Consider the following 26,008-nt stretch of genomic DNA (forward strand, 5'->3'; position numbering starts at 1 on the left):
TTACATGTAAAACCAGACACCAGAAGTCCAACAATAAGTTTCTCAGAGCAGTTATTATAACCCCTATATTGTAGATGATGTTTAAGACAGATTCCTATGAGTGAACAGCTGGTAAGTATTCAGGTTAGTACAAAAAGTTAAATATTCTTGTTATACAATAGTTAGGTTTATCCCATGGTTTTTCTTCATTATGGGTAGTATATGGTAGCATGAGATCTCATGATATCTGAAAACAGAGAAGGCCCTGAAAGGGAAGGAGATGTGAAAGGGCATGGGTAGGGTCAGTAAAGTCACAATGCCATTAATTCATTCTCTATGTTAAGAAGAGAATACACAGATTTCCTAGATTGAAAACAAGGTTAATGTTTCATGAACAACTATACTGGGAGCTTTTCACATTGTTGTGTTCTGAAACTCAAGTGGTCATAACATAGAAAAAGGAGCACAAAGAGAAAAGTAAATAGGCTGCTGATTCTCTACCCACTCCAGAACATAGAACAAGTAGAGTTGTTGGTAACAATTTAAAGAATCAGTTTGGGTTTGGCCAGCTCTGAATCAAGATTATTCAAGAATCAAAATAAAAAGCTCTGCACTGCAAAAGAAATCATTAACAAAACAACAAGAAAGCCCACTGCATGGGAGAACATATTTGCCAATGTTATCTCCGACGTTTAGAGGAAACTCATACAACTTAACTAAAGGAAGATAAACAATCCAATAAAAAAAATGGCAGCAGACCTAAATAAATACTTTTCAAAAGAGGACATACAGAAAGCCAAGAGACATATGAAAACATGCTCAAAGTCACCAGTCATCTGAGAGATGCAAATCAAAACAACAATGAGGTACATCTCACACCTGTCAGAATGGCTATCATCAACAAATCAACAAATGACGAGTGCTGGTGAAGATGCGGTGAAAAAGGAACCCTCATGCACTGCTGGTGGGAATGCAGACTGGTGCAGCCACTGTGGAGAACAGTATGGAGTTTCCTCAAAAAACTAAAAATGGAACTCCCATTTAACCTAGTGATCCCATTTCTAGGAATATATCCCAAGAAACTAGAAACACCAATCAGAAAGGATATATGCACCCCTATGTTCATAGCAGCACAATTTACAACAGCTAAGATTTGGAAACAGCCTAAGTGTCCATCAGCAGATGAGTGGATTAGAAAACTGTAGTACATCTACACAATGGAATACTGCGCTGCTGTAAAAAGGAAGGAACTCCTACCATTTGCAACAGCATGTATGGAGCTGGAGAGCATGATGCTAAGCAAAATAAGTCAGTCAGAGAAAGATAAATATCACATGATCTCACTCATCTGTGGAATATAATGAACAACATAAACTGATGAATAAAAACAGATCCAGAGACAGAGAAGCATTGATCAATCAGACCGTTAAACCTCAGAGGGAAGCCAGGGGAGGGTGGGGGTAGGGGAAGAGATCAACCAAAGGACTTGTATGCATGCATATAAGCATAACCAAAGGACACAGACACTAGGGTGGTGAGGGCACGAGCTGAGGGTGGGAGGGCAATGGAGGGATAAAGACACATATGTAATACCTTAATTAATAGGGAAAAAAAGAAAAAAAGATTATTCAAGCAGAATATCTTGTTGATATGAGCATAGTACTCATATTAATAGTAAGAACATAAAGGTCAAATACTGCTCATCTCAAGGCATACTCTTTTATGGATACTGAAGATTTAAATAATCACACTAATGAGTGCAAACTATAATGGGCAAATTTGGGCATCAGAAATGGAACCATAGCTGAAGAGTGGTAGAGCTGAACTTACTTAATGGCGCTGCCTGACAAGCAAACATTCCTCCTCTCTTCTTTAGACTGTCTGGAAATAACTTCAGAATAAAGCCTTTCATAATTAGAATATGACTAAGGTGTCCAAAACTTGCCCTACCATTCCTCATGTTGTGACGCACGACTCAGCACTGCTGGAATGTCATAGTCAAAACAGATCTCAATGATGATAGGTAGTGTGGCTTAATAAACCGTTATGAACAGGGTTTCTTAATCTTGAGTGGATGCATGAGTTTCAGGGGACAAATGAACACCCCAAAATGAATGAAAATGTTGTGTGGATGGACTTGGAGATATTAAAAAAGAGAAAGTAAACAACGCTTTCTTTGGAATACCAAGGACATCTTTTACAAAAATAGGTAAAGAGTCACTGTTGTAGAGTCTCACTGGTGGTCCCAGGAACACCACTCTTGCATCAAAATTACTCTAAATATCACATGCTCCAATTCTAAGATTATTACTATTAATCATCGATGATCTTCCATTTCTTCAATGCAGGGCCTAGTATTTCATATATTAATTTGGACATTAAATATTGGATTTCTAAAAACTTTCCTATGTGAATGAATTTGCATTTATATAGTCTGACATGCATTCTAATATTTCCTGAACTATTTGTATAATGTCTAGTTTTCATATGATTACTTTCTCTCTTTCTGGCCTAAAATTGGCAATAACTCCCAAATGTACTCAGGTTCCTATTTAAATTCCATATATTAAAAAAAGAAAGACTAAGTGAAGAAATCACTGTAATTTTCCCCTCTTTTTTGCTCCTCTCCTGGGACTCAAAGATTCTCTACATTAACAGTCAACTGGCTGCCATGCATAATTGAGATAAGAGCTTTCCCTCGTCACCACCAGCCTGAAGCCCACCCTCCCATGAACACTGAAACACTTAAATCTTTGCCAGTTGGTAACTGATCACTTTCTTGTATTCCCTAAAAACATATGTTCCCTTTCATTACTATACTAGAGGCCCAGTGCATGAATTTGTGCATGGGTGGGGTCCCTCAGCCTGGCTGGTGATTGGGGCCGCGGGGGGTTGGCCATCGAGGTGGGGGTGGGGGTGGGGGGAGTAGAGGGGCCACAGGAGGTTGACTGTGGGAGTACACTGACCACCAGGGGGAAGCTTCTGCCTAGCGTGTCTGCCCCCTGGTGGTCAGTGCACGTCATAGCAACCAGTTGACCTGTGGGTCGGTCACTTAGGCTTTTATATATATATAGATACTTTATTTTATCTTATTTGCTGCATAACTTTTCATACCTGTATATCTTTTCTTATAGGTAACACTTTTCAAATGAAAGAATCATAACTCATTATACCTCGTATCTTCCCTAACTCATAATATAATGGATACCAGGCAATTATCTTTATTTGTTTTATTGTGTAAAATATATCAGTGTTCTCATGCCCTAACATCTTCACATCCATTAAGCTGATCACTTCTTCCCCAACTCTTCTTAAGAAAAGAATATCTGCTGTTAACCAAGATTTGGCTCCCTATTCATAGGTAAAAAACTATAGGATAGCAGTTTCCCATCTTTCTCATTACTGCCTTTTAAATACTGAATCTCAGGTGCAAGTGCCTACCGAGGCCAGGCAGATGGCATAGTGTGAAGCTTTTAATAATTCCCAGGACACTCAATGCTGCCATAAAACAAAGAAGATAGAAAAATGACCTTCTCTGGTGCTGTACTATGTATGTGTAGAAATTGGACAAAACATTCTTTCAAGAAAAAAGAATAGCTTATTAGTGGCCTCAATTAGGTCAACCCATTAATCTCACAGAATGTCAGTTTCCCAGCAGAGGCCAAATTAAAGAACCTTCAGAGACATTCACAAGAGTCCAGAGTCCAGAGGTCCTGTGCTGCCATCAGATGTTTTCTGATCCATTAAACAATTACTGTGACTTCAGAGGTGCATCAGGGGGAAAAGTAATCACAGGAAGACAATAAGCCTGGCCTAATTGGCCAGATGAAATCTTCCTCCAGGCACAAAACACAAAGTCCTGGTTGAATCCATCAGTAACAAAGGGAGAGGAAACAGAAGGGTACATGCTATACACCTAGGAAATGAGAGTAAAATTCCAAAGGAGAAACTGGATTTGCGTAAAAGAATTTACGGAAAAAATGAGAACATTTAGAAAACCTTGTACATCTTCGTAGCTCTCTGGGAATATATTCTGTCTCCTAAATAGGATCAGGATACAAAATCAAAGGATGCTTCTAGCTGTCATTAAAAATCAGTGTTTAACTATGAGTTTCATGTCAAACTATGAAAAGTAAAACACTGATATTTTATTCTTTATACTTTTTTGTACTTTTTAGCTACACATGTAAACACACTGGTTATATAAAACATTAGCTTTTTTGTTTTTATGTTGTTGTGTAATGCGCAAGCATGGAAAAGGCTTTCAGGGGTTTGGGGAGACACCTCTTCCCAGATCTCTAGCATTTCTGTGTGGCTTCTGAGCAGTTGCACTCACTGCCTTTTGTTTTAGAGCAGTGGTTCCCAACAGTTTTTTGGCCATGCCCCACCTAAGCATCTCTCAAATCCTGATGACCACCCCCTGTGACATATAATTCTTATTATTCAAAAAAGTGAGCTCTTAGTCACGCGGAGGAAGCCTAAAAGGCCGTTAACTTGGTCTAAACAAGCTTCCAAAGAGCATAGCATCCATAAAAGAGAAAAATAAAAGAACAAAAGACAGTCGAAGTACTGAGGAAGAAATCACTAAGAAATTGTTAAAAAAAATAATAGTATGAAGTGATATGAAAAAAATAGCAAATAAAGTTTCAAAACATATAATAGAGAACTGAAATGCATAAATATGTCACAATATACACTGAGTGGTCAGATTATTATGACCACCTGACGGTTGTAGGAAAATTAGCTATAATTTAGCGCTGAAGTTGCTAGAGAGCCAGACCATTATAAATAGGGAAGCAGGTTGTTTACCACGACAGTAGAAGTGATTTTTTTCTGAAGATATGAATAAACAATGTGATTTAACAGCCTTTGAACATGGTATATATATATATACACATACTGACTGGCCAGATTATTATGACCACCTGATGTTTGTAGGCAAATCAGCTGTACACTGCATAGTATGGGATATGGAAGCCGAAGGCCTATTCAAACACCTTTGCTGTGTGCAGTTACCAAGGTAAAATGTCTCCAATTCGAACAGGAACACAAGGATGGGACAGTCGAGCATTGGAAAAAAGTCATGTGGTCTGATGAATCATGTGTCCAGTTGCATCATGCAGATGGCAGAGTGAGAATTTGGCGGAAACAGCATGAAAGCATGCACCCCACATGCATGAGTACAACCCTTCAAGCAGGTAGGGGCAGTGTTATGGTTTGGGGCATGTTTTCCTAGCATGATTTGGGCCCTTTAATTCGTGTGGAACAATGTCTGAATAGCACAACACACCTAAGTATCGTTGCTGATCAGGTTCATCCTATCATGTTGATGGCATAGCCAATGGAGATGGCTTCTTCCAACAAGACAATGCGCCATGCCACAGTGCTCGTAGTGTGCAGGAGTGGTTTCAAGAACATGAGGGAGACTTTACCTCGCTTAGGTGGCCTCCACAATCACCAGATCTCAATCCAATTGAGCATTTGTGGGATGAAGTTAAAAGAGCCATCAGACAGCTGCTTCCACAACCATCAAATCTCACAGAACTGGACAGTGCTATTCATCAAGCATGATGTCAGATTCCTCGCATCACTTTTCAACATCTCGTGGAGTCAATGCAAGAAGAATTGCTGCAGTATTGAAGGCAAAAGGTGGTCCAACGAACTACTGATGGGGTGGTCATAATAATCTGGCCACTCACGTTCAAATATATCCCATGTTCAAAGGCTGTTAAATCACGTTTATCCATATCTTCAGAAGAAAATCAGTTCTGTCATGGTAAATAACCTGCTTCCCTATTTATAATGGTCTGGCCCTCTAGCAACTTCAGCGCGAAATTACAGCTAATTTGCCTACAAATGTCAGGTGGTCATAATAATCTGGCCACTCAGTGTATATTTATATACTGTATATGAGGCCCCTAGAACCATAAGAAATGCAAAAAATTCACTGTTAATAACTTATTTTTGAATTGCCCCCCACCCCCCTGTGGGGCATGTGCCCCATGTTGGGGGCCACTGTTCTAGACTATATTTTAAGGATGTTTGTATAAACAATCTTGGATGATAGAGATAGTTTCTCCCTTAGAATCAGGAGGTGTTTGATTACAGCCTTGGAAAATAGAGGTTTAGCTCTCTGGATCAAAGAGCAGGCAGGCATTCTGCCCATTTTAAACAATTTGGATTCCCTAAACTCTGGATTCTGCTTATGTAATGTAACCTATTATGTGTGCAGGTGCCACTTGTCTCTTTTCACTCTGCTATGTGGGAGTTAGGCTCAAGGAATCAGTGCAAATAATGCTGATAATTTGGCTTCCATTATTGCTATGGGTAATAAACTATTCTTTGCCTCTGAGAGTTTCATGTTTTTTATCAAGGTCCATAAAATTGTAACTCCCAGACCATTCACAGTCTTTTGTTTATTTTCTTAAATATATATTTTTACTGATTTCAGAGAGAGGAAGGGAGAGGGAAAGGAAGAAAAAAACAACACATCAATGATGAGAGAGAATCATTGATTGGCTGCCTTTGGCACACTCTCCACTAGGGATCAAGCCCACAACTTGGTATGTGCCCTGACCGGGAATCAAACCAATTGAACCATGACCTCCTGGTTCATAGGTCGACGCTCAACCACCATGTCAGTTGGACCCATTCACAGTTTTTGATAGAGTTTAATTGCCCCCTGAGAGTATATCTTAACACCTTCTTTTAATGAGTCAATAAAAAGCACATACAGTGCATAGCTTTTTACTTGTTGACTAAAACATGTGGCTTTTCTATTTATCATAGTCTACTCTGATTTGTCTTATATGATTGAAACTGAATTATATCTTTCTTTGGTCTCCTGTTGGTGGTAGAGAGTCATTTATCCAAGTCATCAATTTGTCAAAAACAAATTAGCGTGGAATAGCACAGTTTAGTTGTACGTCAACTTGTCTTGCCTATCTAGATTATAATAGGTTTAAAGTTACTTTCAAATCTAAGGTTGAGACTGTGTGTACCACTTTTGCCTATGGTTTGTACATCAGCTATTTCAGTAGACATTTATTTAATTACTTCAGAGTTCCAAAGAAAAAGGTAGTCTTTTTTGCTTGCTCAGATTTCCTTAAACAAATTTGGATAACAGCTTCAAGGATTAGCGTCATGCAACTGAAAAGTTAAAATACAGGGAGGCAGGATCACTCAACTAAAGCAAGTTAAAGACTTTTTTTTTACCAGTAGTCCCAATTGGCTGACAGTTGTCTGTCAATGTTGAGAATCTGAATCCCAAGGGAGGAGACATTAAAAGAGGGGAAAACTACAGCAATGTCTTCACTGAGTCTTTTATTTTAAAATATGGAATTTAAATAGGAACCTGAGTACATTTGGGAATTATTGCCAATTTTAGGCCAGAAAGGAAGAAAGTAATTATATGAAAACTAGACATTATTCAAATAGTCCAGGAAATATTAGAATGCATGTCAGACTATATAAATGCAAACTCATTCACATAGAAAAGTTTTTAGAAATCCAATAATAAATGTCCAACTTAATATATATGAAATATTAGGCCCAACATCGAAGACATGGGAGATCGGTGATGGTTAATAGTAATAATCTTAGAATTGGAGCATGTGATATTTAGAGTAATTTTGATGCATGAGTGATGTTCCTGGGACCACCAGGGAGACTCTACAACAGTGATTCTTTACCTATTTTTGTCAAAGATGGTTTTCGAAAGAAAGGGTTGTTTACTTTCTCTTTTTCAGTATCTCCAAGTTCATGCACCCAACATTTTCATTCATTTTGGGGTGTTCATTTATCCCCAGAAACCTCTGCATATATTTAGGATTAAAGGATCTTAAGCCATACCACTCTCGCCACCCACACCACCCATCTGTTTTGACTCTTACATTTGACTATTACAGTTCCAAGATCTGTTTTGACTGTTACATTGCAGCAGTGCTGAGTCGTGCTTCACAAAGTGAGGAGCGAAGGTAGGGCAAATCTTGGACATTTTAGTCATATTCTAATTTTGAAAGGCTTTATTGTTAAGCAAAGACAGTCTAAAGAAAAGAGGATGAATGCTTGCTTGTCAGGCAGTACCATTAAAAAAAGCTCAGCTCTGCCACTCTTCAGCCATGGTACTATTTCTGACGCCCAAATTTGCCCATATAGTTTGCACTCAAAGGCAGATACACATGAAAGGGGATCATCATGTGAAGATAGGGGCAGAGTCTGGAGTGTTGTGTTCATCAGACAAGTAGCGCCAAAGGTTATCAGCAAACCACCAGACACTAGGAGAGGGGCAGGGAACAGTTTCTCACTCATGGCCTTTAGAAGAAACCAACCTTGTTGACACCTTGACCTTGGACCTCTCTGTCAAGAACTGTGAGATAATAACTTTTGGCATCTTGTTATAGCAGCCCTAGAAACTAATATCTCATCCAACTGTAAAAAACGAACCTTATTGCAATATTGTCATATTTTCAGGTTATGTTATATTTCTACTTTATTAAACTTTTCCTAATCCCCCCTCATCTGTTAGTTTTATTTGGTATTAACTATCAGGGAAAACAGGGTGTGTTTTAATAAATAGTTGACTGGCATTTTTATCTGATGGAAGTCTTCCTTTTTTTTCTCTTCTGACTTTTCTCTCCTGACTTTTCTCTCCTTTTGAACATGAAATTTCATCCCCCCTCTCTTAATTAACCCAACGAATATACAATTTGTTTCCTTTGTAAAGTGCCTCTTGTGAGGAAATATAAATGAACCTTTTAGTGGTTTCGAACAACTGATTCACCATTTGAAAAAATAAATTATATGCCAGCCTGACTCCCCCTGCTCTCCCCAAAAGCCTTTTGATCTGAGGAGAAGTAAGTCCTGTAATGTTTGAATCTGCTTGAATATGGTGACAAATAAGTTTCATCTCATGCAAAAGCACATGTGAGCAGTGTTCTCTAAGGCTACAAGTGCATGTAGAAGAAAAGCAACTACAGAAATAAAAATACACTCAATGCTGTTTCCTCTACTCAAGGTACAGGGAAAATCACATTAACAACTATTTATTGAAATGCATTCTGTTTTCTCTGACAATTACTACCAAATAAAAGTAACAGGGGAATAAATTAGAAAGTTTTTTTTTAAAAATATATATTTTTATTGATTTCAAAGAGGAAAGGAGAGGGGGAGAGAATGAAACATCAGTGATGAAAGAGAATCATTAATTGGCTGCCTCCTGCATGCTCCCTACTGGGGACTGAGCCTGCAATCTGGGCATGTGCCCTGACCAGTAATCGAACTGTCACCTCCTGGTTCATAGGTCGACGCTCAACCACTGAGCCACTGTGGTTGGGCTAGAAAGGTTTTAATAAAGTGGAAATATGACAATAACATGGGTTAAAATGATATTTTGTTCTCACAAATAGATGAAATTGTTTTATGGGCATGTCTATGTGATGGGTCAGTATCTGGAGTTGAGTCAGTATCCAGTCATGAGCACTGAGATAAATTAAATATATTTGCACCCACCATATTTTGTGTATGTATAAGTTCTGGAAACTTTCCACTAAACCCGGCAATTCCTTTGGATCCACTGGTATAATAGAAGCATTCTCCAAAGAGTAATTTTACTTATGTTCCCTATTAATTCCTGAAGGTAAAGATGATACCCGAAAGGGGAGAGGGATACATGGTTTGCAGTCTCAAACACCAGTGACATAACAGTGGCGGGGGTGGTGGGGTGGTGGTGGTGGTGGTGGTGGAGGGGAGTTGGCTTTCTTTCATCTAAGAGCTACACATCCTTCTCAAATGTCAGTATGGCTCCAAGGTACCGACCAAAATGCCATGTTTTAAATGAACCCCAACAACTTGGCGAGCTTATGGAAAGTTTTCTCAAGATCATGTCTTGCCTGAAAAGAGAGAATATTTTGTCAAATCCTCTGTGCAGAGAGGAGTCATTTGTCACTTCTGATTTTAAATTTTGTTAAAAGCCCGGGTCCTTTGGGCCAGAAGGATGGATCCATAAACAGCTTTCAACACTGACCTGGGGCATGTTGCTGTAGGCTTTTCTCTTTTCTTTCCGTGCAGTCCTCTCTCTCGACTCCCTTGACCTTATAGGTTGACCTGAGCTGCCCTGACCTCCGGTTCTGTGATTTTCAGAGCGAAATTTTCTATATTCCTCCCAGTTTCTTGGTTAGTCTCCATCGATATCTATGTAATGCCGTGGGCATTTGTTTAAGAGGGCCATTGTGACTTTCGAAAAATAGTATCCCTTTTTCTCATCACTGGGATGATTTGTCCTCTTTGATTTGAGAGAATCTGGATGTGGTAGATGCCCTGGAAGATCTTTTATTGTTTTCAAATGAATGAGAGAGTAAAACCAAGTAAAACAGGCAGTCACCATGGTCCTCCATTCTGCCAACAAAGCTGATCATCGCATTGCTTAGGTTTACTCTCATCTGAACTTCTGGCACCAAAGGTCACGTACTATCTGAAAAATTGGACCATCTTATTGTTCAAATGTAGGGCAGACACTAGGAAATACTGTGTCAAATTAACAATCTGTTTTCCAGCTCTCCGTCTGTCATGAAATAGAAATAACATGAATTTTTCTTCCTAACAGAAAATGAAATCGCAAGCCCTTATAGAAGTGGCTCCATCACTGTTTTGTTTTGTGCATTTGATATGTTGTTTGGAGAAAGCTCCCAAGGATCTTCCTGGTGTTGCTTTGCTTCTCACAGAAAAGCTATCCATTAAGGAGCAATGTGTTGTGGGTTGTTTTTTCCACTAAAAGGCAGGCACAGAGAGCAATGATTTAATTTAAAATGACATTGCCAAATATATTTCAAAAAATGGCTTATTTTAAAGCTCTGGGCTTTGGAAAGGCTTATCCTAAAGAACTTGCTTGTTATGTCTCCTGGTATTTTCAGTTTTAGAAAACAAACTACCTGTGTTGTTAAAATAAAGTCAATGTTTCTAAGTTCCCTTAGATGAATCACTGAGGTGGTTTGTTAAATTGACAGTACGTGGAACCTGCAGGGCAAAAGGCTAACTAACTTAGCTACTGCTAGCTAGGTCCAGCTTTTACTAGTACATGATCATCAGCATTATTTCTTGACATTGTTTATGGGAAGGTAAACACCACTGATCACTTCTTTCAGGGTGGTTGTGTGTGAGAAGTTGACCTACACAGATAGATGATAGATAGATAGAACCAAAGCCTCCAGAAATGCAGCTGTTATTATTAGAACTTTTATTTTTAATAGTTGTGGGACTGTTTTTTTCTCCTCACAGCTTTATTTAGTATGATTTTCATGTAGTACAATTTGCCCACTTTAAGAGAACAATTAAATGAATTTTCGTAATTGTATATAATTACATTATATACATTATACTAGTTTGTTAGGGCTGCCATAACAACACACCACATACTGGGCGGCTTTGTTTCACAGTCCTGGAGGCCAGAAGCCCAAGATCAAGGTGTCGACAGGGCTAGTTCCTTCTGAGGACTGTGAGGGAAGGATCTGTTCCTTTTTCTTGGTTTGTAGATGGCCATTATCTTGTCCTTGTGTTGTCACATTGTTATCCCTCTGTGTCTATGTCCAAATTTCCTCTTATAAGGACACCAGTCATGCTGGATTAGGGCCCACCTTAATGACCTCATTGTAACTGAGTTACCTCTTTGAAGAATCAATGTTCAAACACAGTCACATTCTGAAATACTGAGGGTTAGGACTTCAACATATAAAATTTTAGAGGGACACATTGAGCTCATAACGTGCACAGTTATATAAAAATCAACACCACAGTCTTTCTTTTTTTATTGGCCATAAAGATGTGGGTTGACTTCCGGACTCTCTACTGTATTCCACTGATGCAAATGCCTGTTCTTATGCCAGTACCCAGCGGTTCTGATTACAATGATCTTATAGTATAGTTTGATATCCGGTATTGTGATACCTCCAATGTTCTTCTTTCTCAAGATCGCTGAGGCTATTCGGGGTCTTTTTTGGTTCCATATACATTTTTTTAGTATTTGTTCTAGATCTGTGATATATGCCATTGGTATTTTAGGAAATTTTGTTTTTGAAGAAGTTCCTGTCATTTTAATTAGGTTTGCTATGAAAATCAATAACCTTAGCTAACCAGTTTGCCGTCCTCCTCCACCTAACCCACCTCTCTTCATATGAACATAGCACAGGAACCCAAAGGCCTTACTCCCCATGACCCTCCCCACTCCCATTATGGGAAAAAATGTTACTAAATGAACTCAGTCTCCTCCATACATGAAAAATGACTAATAAAAATATTTTTATGAAGAGTTGTGCTATTATCTTAGGGTAGAGGGAGTCAGGGCAGAGAGAGGGGCAAAGTCTGGGTGAGGTCTGGTATCTCTCAGAGATCAGAATTTGTCTGAGGGGCACAGAGCCCATAGTTCATCCAGAATGGGGATATGGGCTAGGCTAAAAGTTTTCCTCACGTGTATGTGGGAGGATAGAACAGCTAAAAATCCATCTCCTTCCCTCCCCAACACCTTCCCTGGCTCCCAAGTAGAAGGCTGGGGGGTCTTCTGGACAGGGAACAGAGTCACAATTCTCTCAAGGTTTCATCTGTGGTTCCTAGAGCTTTGTCCAGGCAGTGAGTGGGCATAACCCTTGGTGCTGCTTGACCCCTTCCCCTACCTTTTGCAAGGGTATAGATAGACCTGGAGATTATCATGCTAAAGGAAAGAAGCCAGTCAGAGAAAGACAAGTATCACATGACCTCACTTATTTGTGGAATCTAATGAACAACATAAACTAACAAACAACAGAGAAACAGACTCATCTTTATATATAAAAGCCTAAACAACCTGCTGACCAACTGCTAGCTATGACGTGCACTGACCACCAGGGGGAAGATGCTCAATGCAGGAGCAGAAACCAGAGGCATGGAAACATGGAACAGACTAATGAATCTCAGAGGGAAGGGGAGGGGAAGGGCGGAAAGAGATTAACCAAAGATCTTATATGCATATAAGAGTCCTGGTGCACGGATTCGTGCACTTATGGGGTCCCACAGCCTGACCTGCGGGGATTGGGCCGAAATTGGCTCTCTGACATCCCCTGAGAAGTTCAGGATTGCTGAGGGACCCCACCGGATAAATGGTGATGGAAAGAGACTTGACTTTGGGTGGTGAGTGCACAATATAGCATGTAGGTGATGGGTTATGGAATTGTACACTCAAAGCCTGTATGGTTTTACTGACCAATGTCACCCAATAAATTTAATTAAAAAACTGCCATTCTAATTTACTGAATTATACAATTGTGAGGCTTCCTTCAGATAGGTGGGTTTTAGTTTGCTTTTTTCTTCTAAAGTATTGATGGATGGAGATCAAGCTAGACATATTCTAAAGGCTGTCCTGATTGGCTGATATCTATAAGTACCTGGTGTTTCATGTAAAAACTGAGAAGCAACAGGACACACAGAGAATAAAAGAGACTGCTCTTGCACACACAGTCCCTGGTGCCAGTGAGCTCTGAGTCATGTCCGGGAATCCCTGAGCAACCTTTGCCCTGGGAGTCCCCACTCCTCCCTGTGGCCGACTTTTCTGTCCTAAGGCTCTTTGGTGGCTTCTTCTCCTCCTTCTCCTCACCCTCAAATGTTTGTCAGTTGGGTGCCCCATTCACTACACCCCAACATGAATCCCAGCAACACACTGCCATCCTTTGAGGCTGGTTTTCTCTGATGTGTCCTCAGTTACCTTCTCTCTTTTTTATTTTCTCCCCCCATCCCCCATACATACTCTCCTGGTTTATATTCTGGTCACTTCTTCCTCAGTCAGGGTTGCACACAATTGTAACTGATAGGCTTGGTTCCTGCTGTATTTCCCCCCATGATTTTGTTTAAATTATTTATCAGAGTTTATTGTTTCTGTTCTGGGATCTCTTCTATCCCCCTGGGGTTGCTCACAGATTTTGAAGTGCCTCTCAGATTTGGGTGAGACATTACTTCATGACAGAGACATTCAGCACACAGGACACCAGCCTGTCTCTGGAAGTCTTAGTCACCTTTGCTCCCAGGCGCGCGAGGAATCCTAGACCCAACATGTTCTTTGTCCCCAGCACTGGTAATCCCCATGGAAGGAGGGAAAGGTCCTCTATGCCATTCTCCCGGCTTAGTTGTTCTTTTAGTTGCTATTTCTCTTTTCGTCCTGAGAAATCACAGCGACTCTCCATTGTTGAAGACTATTCGCCCTGTGCCATAATTTGGAGAACAATGTTGCTTACAAAACACCTTTGTTTTCTTAGTTGTAAACCATGAATTTTCAATGGAATAATAGTGTTTAACATAAGCAAATAAAGAACATTACACTTAAAATAGTTAAGGCAAGTGGTTTAGTTGCCCCCAAATCTGCCTCAATAGGCTCTTGAAGTGTCTAGGTCATGCCTTCTATAATTCTCTCATATTTTATAAAAATCTGATGATTATTTTTCCACTACTTAAGTACATATAACATATTGATCTGGAATTCTGTAATATTTTAAGGTATATATTTTTATAAACATATGTAGATAATCGATAACTAAATATATAGGTCAGTGGTCGGCAAACTGCGGCCCCTTGAGTGTGGCTCTTCCACAAAATACCACGTGCAGGCGTGCACGTACAGTGCAATTGAAACTTCGTGGCCACACTCAAGGGGCCAAAGAGCCGCATGTGGCTCACGAGCCACAGTTTGCCGACCACTGATATAGGTTAATACAGTCTCCTTGGTAAAGGGGTTTATGCCATTTTATGAGAACTAAGTTGATTACCCATTTTTAAATATTTTGTATGATCCATGGTAGATCAAACTTTAGTTGTTTCAGTACGGGAAATCTTATAAACCTACTGAAGAAGAATAACCTAGAACCCTCATGAAGATAGTTTAGTGAAAATCCTACCTAAAAGACACATACACACACACACACACACACACACAGGATTGATTCTGAAACCTCCTGGAAGAACAGGAATTTTCCTTATCTATTTTAATAATCTATATAATACATAACCTGCCAAAACTGTGTAGGAGACAAGCCCATGAAGAAGTAAGGACTGCTACTGCTGTGCTCCCATCTGATAATGTGGCCACAAGCAGTTTCTTCTTATAATGCAGCAAGAATTTTGTCATGGGCTTTGGTTTCCATGGACACAACTGATTGATCCAACACGTCAGCCCAATACATTTTCTCTATAGGCCAGATACCCAGAGCCCACAGCCCCAGAGGTACCTGGTTGGAGACCTTTGCTCCATATAGAATGGTGACTAATGGTACTTATTCATATTCCCTTTATAGAATATTTTGATTTCAGGAGATAGTAGAATAAGGGGCTGTATTACACATACAGTAGAGATAAAAACAGTAAAGAAGCTTGGTCATAATCATCTTGAAATCAATAGAGTGGGATGAAGCAAAATCTGGCTTCTAAAGGATGACATACAAGTGTCTATCTAGTATTTCTTTTGGATCTCAAGGGTAGTCATAGTCATTGGAATGGTTTCAACTGTTGTTTTAGTTCTCCAAGGCCCAAAAAAGATGCCTGAGTTTTCTTAATTTCTCATTTCAGGTAATAAATGCCTAGTAGTTTACCTGGCCATGTCCTGTTCCTTACAATCTGAAAATGCCTAATATAATATCTGTGCATTATTTAGAATTAAACAAATGCACCTCTTCTATATCACACACTCAAACAGCAGGCCAACCGTACACCATGTTACTTATATACAGCTTTATGCTTTTTCTAGTATTTTTCCATCAGCAATAATTGTACTTTTGCCAAATAACATGAACAGCATTATGCGCTATTGGTTGAAATTCTGGGCTTCTTTATGTATGTTGGTAATGTAAATACATATTACAAAGAAAATTAACCAGTTATGCTTAGAAGAGTTTTTATAATGCATATACTCTTAGAACAGTTATAGTTTAAATGAAAATATCTGCTCTTTAATGTATTTCTCCTAATTTAAATATAATTATGGATGTAAATATGTGATTTTCACTAGATGGGTCTAAGTAATTAGAGATTAAATACTTTTTTAAAACGTGTGTTTGTGCGTTTAAAATACTATGTTATTACATGAATTAAATAGCAGAGGCAAATTTACAATCTGGAAATTTATTTTTGAGGATCTTAGGAGGTTTTAGTCATTATTTTTATACTTGTTCCTCAACCCACAAATACTGCTTAAGCAGTATGACTATGAAAGGAAAATCTTTATCTGAATCATTTCTTTACATTGATGTTCCATTTGATTGCAGAACTTGCAATTTGGGTCTCATGCTACCTAGCACAGTGCCTTGGTCATAATAATATCTAATAAGTATGGACTGTATTCTTTGAATTATTTTAGACTATCTTCCAATTTCCCTATATGATGTACTCTTGTACTCACCATCAGTTATTGCCAATATAATTTAATGGGAAAATGCATTTTTCAAATTGCTAAGGCACATATAGGTAGATTTTTACTTTCCATACCTAATGGTATTCCTGAGGACTGAGACCATCATTATTTGTACAGGAAGATTAGAAATTCAAATTAAAATGGAAAAAATTTCACTCAGTAACTGGGATATATTTGATTTCATAGAGCCAGTACTCTCTGGTAGTGTTAAAGATCCACTAGAGCTCTAATAGAAACTATCCTATGACATTGTTTTAAATTAATTAAATTTCATTATTAACCCAGCTCAGGGTATTAGCACTTTATTGTTTCTAGACAGAACTGACTTTTTTCAGCATATAAGGCGTAGACTCTTTTCCAATTTTCCTATTCTTTGGATGTCAGAGCCTTTAGCAAACATGACTTCAGCTCCCAACTACAGCTGTTATTCATATGTTATATTGAGAAAAAGAACATATGTATAAATGTTAGAAATATTCTGAGGTTTTTATTATAAGTTCACAAATTTTATGAGAATGTATGAAAAATGTTGGAAGTTGATGAAAAAGTGATCAAATTGCTTTAGAGTTCTTGCAGATTTGTATTGTAATATTTCTGATTTCTAAGTCCTAGACATTTGGTCTAGTTTGTATGGTTATGTTACTATGAAGGTTCTTACTGTTTAACACTTGGTAATTTTCTTTTTTTGGTTCATGGTTGACAGGTTTTCATTTAGTTAAAATAATGTTTCCCATATGAAGTAAATTCTTCTTAAGGAAGAGTTCTGTTTCAATATAATTTAACAACAGCAGTTCCCTATCACATAGAAATAACGCACAGAGTACATTCCAGAGATCAGTGTTCTCAGGTATTCTGTTGGGATTTTATCCAGTTGTTGTGAGAAAGTTATAGCTTGAAGTAAAAAAGTAATAGTAGCATTGTTTAAATTCATTAACCATTCATTGCCATCTATATTGAAATAGCATTTATTGAAGAACTGGTGAAGAAAATCCTTTTGGACAATCAATGTATTTATTCTAACAATTTGTCAGCTCTCATGCAGCTTTCTGGTGTTGCAGTTTTTTTGTAATTATAAAATCCTGCACTTCCTATCAGTATTAATCAAAGAATATACTTGTTTTTTAGTGAAATTGTATGTTCAATGTAGCTTCATGAGAAAAAACATTCTCCATAAATGAGAAATTTCCAATGATATGCTTTGTAGAATACCCAATTATAGTAATACTAGAGGCCCAGTGCATGAAATTCGTGCATGGGGTGGGGGTGGGGTTCCCCTCAGCCCAGCCTGCATCCTCTCCAATCCAGCACCCTTGGGGGATGTCCGACTGCCAGTTTAGGCCCGATCCTCAGGATGTTGGACATCCCTCTCACAATCTGGGACTGCTGGCTCCTAACTACTCACCTGCCTGCCTGCATGATCACCCCTAACTGCCCCCTGCCCGCTTGCCTGGTCACCCCAAACTGCCCCCACTGCTGGTCTGATTGCCCCCAATCACCCTCCCCCCCCCCCCCCGGCACCTTGGTTGCTCCTCATGGCCCCCCTCTGCTGGCCTGGTAGCCCCTCACTCCCCCATCTTGCTGGCCTGGTTGCTGCCAACTGTGCCCCTGCTAGTCTGGTCGCCCCTCTGCACCCCCTGCCGGCCTGGTTGCCCCACACAGCCTGTTGTTTGGTCATTTCGTCATCCCGCACTGCCCCCCTGCTGGCCTGGTTGCCCCACACAGCCTGCTGGTTGGTTGTTTGGTCGTCCCTCACTAATCCCCTGCTGGCCTTGTCGCCCTACTCAGCCTGTTCGGTTGTACGTTCAGTTGCGATAGCCCCTGGCTTTTTATATATATAGATATGTGTAATTGTTTTCTGGAAAAAAGTCATATTCAACTTATGTATGACAGAGTAGATAATTACTATTTTATTCTAAGACTTCCCTTGGGAATGAACATATTTTTGCTCTCATAGATTTTTAGCAAGAGCTTTTCAATAAAGCAAAGCTTTTGTTTTATAAATTTAGCACAATAGGAATGGATGTGTACATTAAGCAGCAAACTAATTCAATGGTATAAGAAAAATATACATGATAGTAAAATCATTTGAAAGAAAATATATTTTGAATAATGCAGTTTATTTAATACTGAGGTGTTTAAAAATATTTTTGTTTTCTTCTAAGGCTCTGGAATTTTTAAATGAAGAGTTCTCATGAGGTAGTGCAAAGACAGTTGTGGGATCCCCAGCCCTTGAGTGCTAATCTCAGCTCCATCTCTCACAGCTCTGTAACTTTACACAAATCATGGAACTTGGTACCTCAGTTTTTATATATATGTATATATATATATAAATAAATAGGGGATAATAATTCACATTTCATGGTGGTTTTGTTAGGATTAGAGATAATATATGCAGGCTGACCAACTGACTGCTTGGTACATTAATACTTAATGATTTAAGTAATATAACAACAGACACATTAAAAAAAAAAACCACTAGTGAAACACATTGAATCTTTTTACCCACAAAATTCCTCTGGAAGTTTCCCAAGTGTGATCATTGTAGCTCAAAACAACCATTTCTTTCTAGGAACCTTTAATGGTAATGCAATTCATATATCACCCAGGACAATAGTAATGTTTTTTCTTCCTAGAATAGTTGTCACATATTGTGAAACAAGGGAGGAGTCAGGGAAGGAGAAATGTACACAGTAGTGACCCAAAGGATCCTCGGCAGGTTTCAAATGATCTAAGACATCCTGAGGTAAGAGAAATAATTAGTAATTAATTCAGCCTTCAGACTAGCTTTCTCTCTAGGTAATAAACTTAAGAAATAAAGAACTAAAGTGGCATTATCTTTTGCTTAATGGGAAGATATTTGTTATACTGAAAATCATTAAAGAGGCAAAACAGTAATGTCAAATGTTTATACAAGGAAATAGCAAACATTATTACTGTGATCTGCAAAATTTGCTCAAATTCTCTGAGCCCTCATTTATTTATTTCTAAAACAGAGGCGTAATACTTACCTCACTGGGTTATTGTGAAGTTAATAAAATAACATGTAAAACACTGATCTCCATGCTCCGAAAGTCTTGCTTCCATTTTCTTCTTTCTTCCTTCATTTGTGTGACATCTTGGGGAAAATTTTCAGTTTGAACCTTTCAGTCGGTTGATTGAAATATGTTCCCATGTGCCATTTTTTTGGTGGAATGTTACTTAGTTCTCACCATTAACTCATCAGGAAAACTGTCACTTCCTTTCATGATGGTTAACAGTAGAACATATGATTTTTTCATCTAATTTTCAGTTACATTTTTATATTTCAAAATGAGAATTCTGCACTTGAACTTTGATTTGAACACCTTTTGTGTTCTTATGTTACCATTTTTTCCCTAAAATATGGTTTCTTGAAGAAATGGTTACATACAAGATCGTTGGCAGGTAAATGTCACAAAAGGCATTTCTGGCATTCAGGTCAGTCAATAATTATATCTGCTTGAGGGTTAGTCCAATAAAAGCTGTTTTTCCATTACCATCAGCAAAATGAGTCCATTTATATTCAGTGTAATTGATAACACCTTTATATCTACCACTTTAATATTGTATCTATTTTTACCTGTTTCTTTTTATTTTTTTATTCTCATCCCTATATGTTATTGGATAATTGAGTAATCATTTATCACCACCACAATTTTCTTTATATTATAGTGTAAGTGATTTATTATTTTAATTTATTTTAGGGATTATTCTAAAGATTGCCTCATGCATCCATTTATTATTAAAGCCTAATATAAATCAATAATTTTATACCTCATAAATAATATCAGATTTTTAAGATTCTAATTCACTTTAACCACAACCTAATTTTTGTTTTATTATACTTATATATTTAATTGTTCATATATTTTACATAACATAAAATGTATTAATTTTGATTTATACAGTTAAAATACATTTGCCTGGCCAGCATGGCTCGGTGGTTGAGCGTCAACCTATGAACCAGGAGGTCTCAGTTCAATTCCCAGTCAGGGCACATGCCTGGATTGTGGGCTCGATCCCCAGTGTGGGGCATGCAGGAGGCAGCCAATCAATGATTCTCTCTCATCATTGATGTTTCTATCTCTCTCTCCCTCTCCCTTCCTCTCTGAAATCAATAAAAATATCCACATTTATGTATACCCACCTATTTTCTCTTTCCATTACTCCTTCACTTTGTTATATCTATGTGCTTTAGTCTAGTATCATTTTTCTTCTACTTAAAACTTTTGCATTAATATTACTAGTAATTTCTCAGTTTTTATTAGTCTGAAAACACCTTAACTTTGTCACTTTTTAGTTCATTTTCACCAAATATTAAGATATAGGCTGAGGTTTATTTTAGTTTATATTTAAAAGATGTCTGATTGGTATTTCGGGATTCTTAGGATATATTCCCAGAAGTGGGATTGCTGGGTCAAAAGGCAGTTCCATTTGTAATTTTTTGAGGAAACGCTATACTTTTTCCACAGTGGCTGCATCAGTCTGCATTCCCACCATTTTGTTATTAATCTGTTGAATCCAATCCTGGTGAAATACTTCCAAATTTAATTTATATCTTTCATATATTTCTGTCATCTTGAAGATGAAAACTCTAGTTATATGCAACTTTTATTATCATATTGTCACCATCTGCCACCATCAAACTGTCAGAGACTATGATTCTCTGATACTGCTGCTAGCTTATCCTTTATGTCTCCAATTTACATATTTTCAGGTTTGAGACACTTTCATAATTTCTGCTGTTTGTCTGGTGCTGACTAGCAGACCTTACCTGGGTCATTTGCTGCTTCCTCGGCCTCTTGACCTCAACCCAGAATCCGCTAATGACCAAAAGAATATAGTTACTTCAGAATATTGGCTTACCTCTCTGGGAGGTTCAGTCATTTGCATGATTTTGTCATTTGAAGTTCTGGTTATTTTAGCAACCCTCTCATGCCTTCAAACAGAGTTCTTTCTCTCTTTTTCTGGTTATCCTCTGAGGAAGGTTTATCACAGCCACTTTATTATAGCCTTGAGTGGAATTTTGCTATCATTTTAAAGGAGACAAAGCAATACAAATATTTCAAAGTATTGTCTCAAGCTAATAGCATATTTCGGCCCTTCAAAAACACAAAAGTGGACACCTTGCCCTTGAGCATACTTGTACAATAGATAAAAATCTTTGTTATTTTTCTCTTTTACTGCGGTGGACTGATGGTTTCCTCTTGTCACAGAGACTGGTTATTCAGGAAAAATCTTTATCTGAACATTGTTAAAAGTGTAATTGCTTCAGTGATTTCCTGGTTTCCAAGCTAGTTACATCTTGAACATCTTCTACTTTTGTGTCTTTACGGTCTGGCAGGTTCTTGTTTTTTAAAAGATGAGATAGTGTTAGTTACTAGTGAATCTAATTGTTTTTCAGTCAATATAGTATTTTCTTTTGATCACTCTAATTAACTTATTTCTTCTTTTTTCATGATTTACTGCCATTGTGATGAATGCTGACTCTTCACAATTATACCCTAGCCCAGTGGTTGGCAAACTGTGGCTCATGAGCCACATGTGGCTCTTTGGCCCCTTGAGTGTGGCTCTTCCACAAAATACCGACTTCTGCGCATGGGCCACGAAGTTTCAATCGCATTGTGTTCTCTCCCGCACGTGGTATTTTGTGGAAGAGCCACACTCAAGGGGCCAAAGAGCCGCATGTGGCTCACGAGCTACAGTTTGCCCACCACTGCTCTAGCCAATAAATAGGAGATTAATATCTTTATGTTAGTAATGGGGGTAAGATTTTTGTCTTTTTGCTCCTTCCCTTTCAGGGAACCTGAGCTGAGACTTCAGTTACTGTGAACATTCCAGACTTTCCAGTTAGTGTAATGCACGGCCTCTAGGTGTCACTGTTCCGTTAATAAAACATGCTAAAAATAGTCACTATAAATCTGTTTCTCATCCAAATATCCATGTGAACACTAATCACCTTATAAACTAAGATGTTTTAGAAAGTTTGATGATTTACTGACACTGGACTTATTGTGCTTACATTATAATAGAAATAAGTGGAAATATGAGTAGGATTATATTTTGTCTCTCCCATATGAAAATAAGGCTCCGGTAAAAGTTTCTTTCATAGACTTTGATTTTTATGTAATAACTAATTACAAATGAAAGGGGCACTTAAAAACAAATGGAATCCTTATAGCACCAGAACATCAGAAAGTTCTCATAAAACAAAAAAATTGGGCCATATGCAAGGGACACAGGAGCCAACCTGAAGAAGCTTTTAATGACCAACGCTGGAACTATCTGTGCAAAAAAGTAAATAATATAGCACTGACGATACTTGAAGTATAAACATGCATGGGTCCATATTGATATAAATACGTGAGTGACTATATAACTAAAAAGGGGAGAAGGGAGAAATCTTCCTTACAAAAAAAATTCAAATAATTGATGCAGACACTCTTCACTTCAGGAAGGTGGAGCCTAATCCCACCTGCCCCTTTGAGAGCAGGCTTGACTTTTGACTTGCTTCTAAGAACCTACAGTTATGGAAAGAGGAAAAAACAATTACAGGGAAGAAACCTGACAGACATTACCTGAGTCTGGAGATCAAGGTTAACATCACCAGTCTTAAGTGATGTTGAATGCCTGTACCTCCATGTAATGTGATAGGAAGGTTGTCTCTCTTCTGTGGTATTTGTTGGAAAAAACAAATCATTAAAAAAATCAGAATCAGACAAATTAAAATTGAGGGCCATTCTATTAAATATCAAACCAGTACTCCTCAAAACTCTCAATGCCTGGCCGGCGTGGCTCACTGGTTGAATGTCGACCTATGAACCAAGAGATCACAGTTCGATTCCCGGTCAGGGCACATGCCTGGGTTGCAGGCTCGATCCCCAGTGTGGGGTGTGCAGGAGACAGCCAATCAATGATTCTCTCTCAACATTGATGTTTCTATCTCTCTCTTCCTCTCTAAATCAATTAGAATATATTTTTAAAAAACACTCTCAAGATTAGGAACAGAAGAAAGACCGACAAATAGTTGTAGCAGGAGGAGAATTGACATCTAAAACGATGTGTTATTCAGGACTGGATTCTGGAATAGAAACAGGACATTAGTGGAAAAACTAGTACAATTTGAAACTGTGGAGTTTAGTTTAAAAATAAATGAAGTAAAGCATTAAATTAAATATGGCTTAACAAGACAGTTTGAGCAATACAGATCAGCATCTCTATCAACATGCCAAACAAAAGTCATGAGGTTTATAACAATCCGGGACTGCTGGCTCCCAACCGCTCGCCTGCCTGCCTGCTTGATTGCCCCTAAACGCTTCTGCCTGCCAGCCTGATCACCCCCTAACCACTCCCCTGCCAGCCTGATTGACACCTAACAGCTCCCCTGTCGGCCCAGTCACCCCCAACTGCCCTCCCCTGTTGGCCTGGTTCCCCCAGACTGCCCTCCCCTGCCGGCCTGGTCACCCCTAACTGCCCTCCCCTGCCAGCCATCTTGTGGCTGTGGGCGCTGCCATCTTTGAGGGTGTGGCAGTCAATTAGCATATTTCCTTCTATTGGCTGTGGGTGCCGCCATCTTTGCAGCCTGCTGCTCAGTTGTTTGGTCGTCCTTCACAAACCCCCTGCTGGCCTGGTCGCCCCACACAGCTTGTTCGATCATCCATTAGGTTGTGATGGTCACTTAGGTTCATATACATATATATATATATATATATATATATATATATATATATATATTACCATATGTATTTACCTGTCGCATCTTTTTATAAGACCATGACCAGCCTTAACATGTCATATGATGTCTTATCCAATTCATCCTTATTTATTTTCACAATGCAATATTTGCAATTGTGAATTTATTTTCTGGATTCGCTTGTACAAAGTTTTATAAAGCCTCAACTTTATGGTGCAATAAGTGCTCCTGTTCCTTATATATCAAGAAGTATGGTTCTAGGTAGCTGCCAGTGTCAGATCCAAAGCTGAATATAGGGCTGAAATCTGTGCAATTCTTTTTTCATATCAATTTCAGATGGAAAAAGGGGGCCACTTCTCCTTTCCATCTGACTCTCAGTTTAAGGGAGGCTGGGACAATGCATGTTGAGGTAGGCACTTTGCTGCCGCATGCGGAATCAGAGTTCTCTTAGCAAACAAGAAGCGGGGATGGAAGGTGGGAAAGCAACTCCATATCCGTGCTTCTCCCATACACACCCTCATCTTTCATTCCAGGTTTTCATATAGGTGCTGAATTGCCTTGAAGCCCTGCATCTCTTGATGCGTTATAGTCTTTTAAATCATTTATTGATTCATTGATTCATTGATGCAACAAATATTGGGCACCTACTATGTGTCATGTGATGTTCTAGATTCTTAATATTTTTAGAGATATAAAAAGGACAGAGATCCTTGTCACCGTCGAGCTTACTCTCCACAAGAGGCCAAGCCATCTGCTCTAAGTAAATATCAAATTGTGTGCCCCCAACACACTGGTGGTAAAGGAATAGGTGAGACAGGTGGAATCCCCCTTTGGAAAAGGAGAGGATGGGAAACACACAGAAGCCACTTTTCCAGAGCACACATCAATGCCTGCTGGACAGTGCCATGAATGGAACCTTGGAAATCAGTGATGGGTACTTTTCCCACTGAAATTGTTACATTCTGACCAATTGCTGCTGGTTGACACATCCTGTTAATTCAAAATAGCTCCTCTATTAGTGAGTTTATATGTAATTATATACTTAAGCCAGAAATAAAAATTACAACTGCTGTCCTAGTGTGAATATTAACATAATGCGACAGCATTCCTAAGAGTACCTAGAATTGAGTTTTGCATCACAGAGTTACTCTTGGACCTCACAGATGACTCCCACAGGGCATCCATAGGCAGCTGTGGTATTTGTTCTGCAACACATGCTTTTTTTGTATCTGGAGTAAATGTTATATGAAAATTATCATAAAAATCACAGAGGAGGGGAAAAAAGGTGAAAAGGCACGGGCCAGGTGGCCTAATGGCTCTTGATTAACACATAGAATGCCTGAATTTCAAAATGAGGATAATGTGGTACTGTGAATAAACTCGGCAGATATTAATGTATTTTCAATGGTCTCCCCACATTGCTGTAACCACTGATGAAAATTGCCTTGTTCTTGACAGTTTAGCAATTTAAAGCCCAGTGGTTATAGTTCAAAAATGGTTCAATAAAGTGCCTCAAAATGCCCTTCATAGCATTCATGTTTCTAAGCAACTATTTCTATAGTAATGTTCCACTAACCTATGATTACATAAATTAGCATCCTCTATGTATGGGGCTGAGTAATAATAGCCTTGGGGGAAATTTGAAATTCATGAAATATTTTGCATCCTGATTTTTAGTTTTGCCTTTCATTTAGTTTAATCTAGTTTACATTTAAGATACTAAAAATTCAGGTGTACTACTTGGAGGGGGAGAAACAAATGGATTTTTATGAAAAACGCTAATGAAAGGGTCAGAAATGAGACAACTGGCTGTGTAATGACTAAAAGATGTTTTGGCTGCACCTGCAGAGGCATCGAGCCTAGGAAGGAAGCAAAGAGTGTCTGAGCAGCTGCCCCTGAGA

Source organism: Myotis yumanensis, unplaced genomic scaffold (assembly GCF_028538775.1).
Source record: "Myotis yumanensis isolate MYYU_CA2020_CCGP unplaced genomic scaffold, mMyoYum1.0.hap1 SCAF_8, whole genome shotgun sequence".
Taxonomy (NCBI): Eukaryota; Metazoa; Chordata; class Mammalia; order Chiroptera; family Vespertilionidae; genus Myotis; species Myotis yumanensis.